Source organism: Fulmarus glacialis, unplaced genomic scaffold (assembly GCF_000690835.1).
Source record: "Fulmarus glacialis isolate BGI_N327 unplaced genomic scaffold, ASM69083v1 scaffold11358, whole genome shotgun sequence".
NCBI classification, from domain to species: Eukaryota; Metazoa; Chordata; class Aves; order Procellariiformes; family Procellariidae; genus Fulmarus; species Fulmarus glacialis.
Window position 1 is genome coordinate 62,218 of NW_009227602.1, and position 6,251 is coordinate 68,468.

Consider the following 6,251-nt stretch of genomic DNA (forward strand, 5'->3'; position numbering starts at 1 on the left):
TTTTGTTGTTTTTTTTTTAATTCAGAATTATGAAAGTCCAGTTTACTAGTTTTGTTGACTTCAGTTTAAGAAAAACAAACTTGCCTCACTTGCTATGCTACTGCTTTCAGGCCTCTCATCAAATTGGGCAAACCCTGTGACTGACACCATCTTACTCTGCTACACTCCTTTTTCTACCACTTTCAGTCATGTTTGAGGTGGAACTCAGAAGAATTATCCCTCGCTCTGAAGTTTCCAAAAGTTCTCTTTTCTAACAAGAAAAAGCCTAAAAGAAATAAACAGTCATTTCCAATAAGGTTGATTGCTAGAAGCACGTTGCTCCTCTACTTCCTCTGCACTAAAATACAGCAAAGATCAGCTGGGAGCGGGGAAGGGAAGAGGCAGGCACCATGCAAAAGAGGCACAGACATTTATTCTGCATCTGCCACACGTACAGCCACCTAGCTAAGGTAGGCAGTCAGTCCAAGATTGGCTCAATCACAGATTGCCATGTCTCAGGAACTGTAACATGATCTCAGCCTTGAAAATGTGCTGAGAAGAGAATAAAACAGAGCAACAAAAAGCCACTGGCAAACCTGTATGCTCTATGTCGCATGCACAGAAGATAGTGGTCAGTAAGTCTTCTTCACAGATCAAGCTCACATCGTACATGTTGTCAGCTTTGTACCCCAGTGACTGCCTACATCCTATGAAGAATAAGTTTGTTATTGTCCATCTTTATTTGCTCATAGTAACTTTCACGCACTGCAGCTTCTAACTACAGTATGATGTTTGTAATAGCATGAGCACACATAGCATACCACAGCTTGAATGACACTTTTTTTTTTTTTTAAGGTGATTAAAAAAACCAAACCTCCCCTCCCTCCAACAAGTAAAAACAGAGCTTTTACTGCCAAATAACACCAGGAACTGTTCATAGCTGGAGCCTCTAAGTTGGGAACTGGTTTATGCATCTACTTTTACACATGCACATTTGGCAACTCTGGCTATTATTTTGCATGAAGTAAACATAAACCAGAACATTTTAAGAGGCCAGCTATTTCTTCCCTCCCCCTCCAGATATATTGTAGAGAGATCATCATGGTCAGATTAAGTTATTAAGAAAACAATCCTAACACCACCACCCCCCACCAAAAAAACCCAAACCACAAAAACCCCAAACAAAAAAAACACCCCCAAACTCATATCTTTTTATATTAAAGGCAGACTAAATTAATAGCCAAATCCCTTATCCACAAAAAGGAATTGGCAAATTTGAAAAAGTTTTTTACTTGACTCATTACTTCCTTACTTTTTACACTCACATTAATATTTTTAGAGAAAATTTAAGATTTTACTCAGCTCTTTTTGCAGTCTTATTAGATTTGTAACGTATTGTTACTAGTTTAAGTAGTAAATAAATGTCATTTATGTAGGCTGAATGTTCAGATGTCTAGGATTTTGGATTGGGAGGTGTTTTTTCCAGGATTTTTACCTCTTTCACTCAAAGATAATCTCTTTGGCACAGGAGATGGCTGGATCACAGCGCTTTCTGACTTTTTATCAGATGTGAAGAAATATAAATTTGGACTTGACGTAAGATACTTCTGTTCACGAGGTACATCTTTAGATTCAATATTTGATAAAGCACACAGTTTGTTCTGGGTGTTAGCCTCTCTGGATCTGAAGTAGGATGGAGAACAGTTCTCCATGGGGCATACTGGCATCCATGAGTTGCTGGATTTCTCTTTGCTTTTAATGATTGAATAGGTAGCATTTGCAGAACAGGAGTCAGAGATATGCCTTAGACAAGGTGACAGCAACTGCAAGTCTGCAGAGAAAACACTTTCACTACTGGGACTGATTAAGTGTGGACCAGTACTATCATGACTTCTAAAAGTTCTTTTCTTTAGTATTTCTTCTAGATTTTTTTTGATATTGCACTGTGGACTGTCAAAGTTCCGGGACTGAAATTTTGGTATCTGCAAAGCAGGGTTACAGACTTGGTCCATCATTTGGATAGATTTGATCTTTCTGCATATACTCTCCACTGGGTTATGATGCCGTTTGTTAGCTCCGTGTTCTGAAGACATTATTAATTCCCCTGTCTTGCAAAGTATCTGGAAAGAATAAGGACAAGATATGAGAGTCAGGATGATCAACTTACACATATTATTTGCACTAATTTTTCTGTTCAGCAGACAACTTGGAGCTTTGGTATCACGCGATTTGAAAATCCTTGGTCCACATACCAGCTGTGACAGAAACCTTTAGTCATGATGTTTAGTTCTCCAGAGAACTAAAAGTGATGTGGATTTGGAAAAGGTGGGGAAGAAAGAAATAAATACTTTCTGAAATCTCACTGGATATTGTATTTAAGAATAAGCCTGTTCGGGACAGCAGGGGAACAAAAATAAGAACTGAAGAACTCCCTGCAACCTAGATGTTGACTATCTTTTTAGATTAGAGGAAGGACTAAGCAATATTACCTAGACCAATTTATCCCAAATAGGGTATTTCTTTTTTATATAAGAAGGGTTGATTAAAAAGAAACAAAAACCTCACACAACTTTTGTAACTATTACTTCTGATCGCATTTGTAGCACGTACTTCCTTCCCTGGTTCCATGGCTTTTTGCTCAGGTCTAACAGCAACAACTGTCCAGCTATTTACTGAAGGTATCTCCTGCAGCTATAGACATTATCAGTTTCTGACCTCTTTCAGTGGCCTCCCAGTCAAACCCTGCAGCCACAGCTACACAAGTCAGTTGAAGTATTCTGAGCCTGCAGTTTTCTTGATACCATCTCATAACAGGTTTCAGAAGCCAAGATTTAAATGAAGTTTACTTTCAGGAGAATATTAGGCTGTCGTTCTGAGTTTGCTCTTTGTGGGTACTGGCTTGTGGGAAAAGTGAGTGCAACAAGAGTTTCAGCATTTCAGTGAGCCTACAACAACAAAAAAACAAAGCCCAGTTGTTTCTTATACTAATTAGCCACAACTACAGCTGTTATGCTACCACACAGGAAATCACCCAAGAAACATACCCTACAGAGGCACTTCAGTTCTATTTGTATTTTTATTATCTATTCTCCCAGACAATATTTTAAAAGATATTTCCAATAAGATAAGCATGTGTGTGTGACCAGGGCATGGAAGGTGCATTTTGCAGGCATAAAGCCATGTTTCAAGTGAGATATCCGTCTCCACCTTGCAATTTGCAGCCTTCAGCTCTGAACTGAGTAGCTGGGAGCTTTCATCTGACACTGCGACACTGTGGACTTCACTCTCAGTTCCTCACCCCAAAAAAGAGCATCTGCTGAAACATCAGCACTGAAAAACGCAATCCACTAGCTGGTGTAAGCCAATGAACACGATCAGACTTGAACAGCGCTCTGTGACAGCCATCAGCAGCTTGACTGAATCTTTGTCATTGGAAAGAAACAAGAGGGAAACAAGCAATAATTTTGGAAGTTAGCTATGACATTTAGATCATTATAAGAGATATATTATTTAAAAAAAAAAAAAAAAAAAAAGCACCAGATAAAGCTAGCGAAGCTCCCAAGAATCAGATTTTAAGTGATATTTTGCACCCAATATTGCAGCTATATACCTACATTCTACCACTCTATCACTTTCAACTCCTCAGCTCTGAAAATACACTGTATTGCTTCTCTCCAGAAGATTATATACGATGTTAAAGAACAAAAACCAAAACACACAACAAAAAAACCCACTTGCTTTGAAGTAAGAAGCAGGGAAGCAGTCAAGAGTCCAGTGTAACTGCATAAGCTACATGACCAGCAACAACAGTCCTCAGATTCTCCAAGGCTGGATTTTACTCGTAGCCAGCCTATCAGAATAGTACTATTACAGACCAGACTTCTGTTAGGGGTAGAGGGAGAAGAAAATTAAACAACAGCTTTATAACTAGAGCTCACAAGGTGGTGTGTGCGTGCGAGAGGGACTGACATGGTTGCCCGCAGGGGCAGAACACCAGACTCCTTGACCCTGAAGGGATTTTCCCCTGCATAGTACAAATACCAACTTGCCCCCAGAAGGATATAGACTTCACTGAACTGTGCCTTTTTACTCAAACTGTGCATCAAGAAACAAAATGAAGCAACCTCCCACTCCCTAAGAAGCTAGCTCCCTGCTTTTCTTTTAGGTAGAAAAAATATTCTTTTCTCAAAAACAGCAACATGCTTCACTGGCATTTAACACAACAGTTTCCGCTTGTATAATCTCGTGAAGCAAAGAGGAAAATCACACGTAAATATTTATTAATCTAGATTGAACTAAACATAAATACTCAACGTTTTACTTAAATTGGTTTATTACAAGCTTCCTGCATGCCAGCAGCTTGGTTTTATATATGCAGAGTCAAGATCTCCACGTTTAATTTTCTACCATTGTTTCTGGAAGTAGTAACATTTACCTTAATGAACATGTCCTTAGCCACAGAAATACTTAAAAAAAAAAATAACAACAGTAAGAATCTCAGAATAATTTCAGAGAAAAGACTGCTTTTTTTATTATGGCTGATTTAAAAGATTTACTCCTTAAAAATAAATGCCAGGAAGTCAAAGCAGTCTCCTATATTAGAGATACAGAATGTCTTTTAAAAAAAGAACTTAAAAACATTGCAGTTAGATTTAAGTATGTTCTCTAAGTGCACAGGAGCCTTCAAGCAGATACAAGTAACCCTCCATTAAAGAATATTAGTCTTTTTAACTACAATGTGTTTTTAAATATTGCTTGTAATTCCCCATTAAAAAAAGCAGTCCAAGACCTTATACTTACAATACCATATGGAAAAATACCCTCTATTCCTCTCTGGTAGAGAAAACACAGGATGACAAAAGCTATTTTAGCTGTTCCTCTGAGGAGGACGAGCTGAATGGACTTTGGTACTCAAATTAGCAGAGGGCTCCTTTGCTGGAAAATCAGCTTTACAAGGTACAGCTGTTGCTGCCTGCCACTCAGCTCTCAGGCTGAGAGGGGCAATGAGCTGCAATGAGGTGCAAATCAACCATCAGCCTCCAGCTTTCTAGCCCTTGCATTTGCTTTCTCACATCTTTCCTGTAGCTGTTAAACGAATTGCCTGGAATTTCAAGGCATGCTGAAATCTCCCTGCTATCCTACACTTATTTTTAAAACAGTGAGGAAAATAATGATGTAGCTCACTGCTGTGTCTGAACTCAGGTACCTGGGATGTTTCTCACTTCTATTAGCAGTTCTTTCCTGCTTTTCCCACCTACTGAAAACTCTCAGGCAGGAGCAGATCTCTCCTAGTTTCTCCTGTGAGAGTTTGAGCAGAGAATCTAGAAATTGTATAAATTTCATAGCTCTTACCACTTTTTAAAGGAAGGCAAGAGTTGAAATGTCTTGGGCTGATGGTGTATTAAAGAGTCTCCGTGTTACTGTCTGCTCTGCATTTGGTTCTGTGAGAAAAAAAAAAGATTTTTGTCATTAGGACATGTTTGTTAAAGTTTGAAAATATTTATCCTCAATATTTGCCCATGCATACTGAACAACACTCTTAACCAAGTCCTTTTTTTAGTATTAAATTTTCAAACAAGATTTGCATTTTAACACTGTGGCTCTTTAGGTATATGCTGTACAAATAACTGGAAATAGAATAATGTTGTTGAGGGAATACTGCCGCCTGCCCAGTACTTACTAACTGCACAGCCCATCCGACTTCTCCAAACGCTTGGAAAAATGACACTTCCCAATCTACCACATGCTATTTCAGCACTCCTGGGAAAAAAGTAAGAAGTGCTTTCACAGGTGCTTTGTGATTAAAACCCAAAATGTAGAAGTGAGCTGACGTTGCTGACTTGTGCAAAGCATTTGACACTGTCCCACATAACATCCTTGTCTCTAATTTGGAGAGACATGGATTTGACAGATGGACCACTCTAGATTGCAGAGACATGGATTTGACGGATGGACTACTTGGTGGATAAGGAATTGGCTGCACTCAAACTGTTGCAGTCTACGGCTCGGAGTCTAAGTGGAGACCAGTGATGAGTGGTGTTCCTCAGGGGTTGGTATTGGGACCGATGCTGTTTAACATCTTTGTCAGCAACAGGGACAGTGGGATGGAGTGCACTTTCAGCAAGTTTGCTGATGACACCAAGCTGTGTGGTGCAGTTGACACGCTGGAGGGAAGGGATGCCATCCAGAGGGACCTTGACAGGCTTGAGAGGTAGGCCCGTGTGAACCTTATGAAGTTCAACCTGGCCAAGTGCAAGGTCCTGCACATGGGT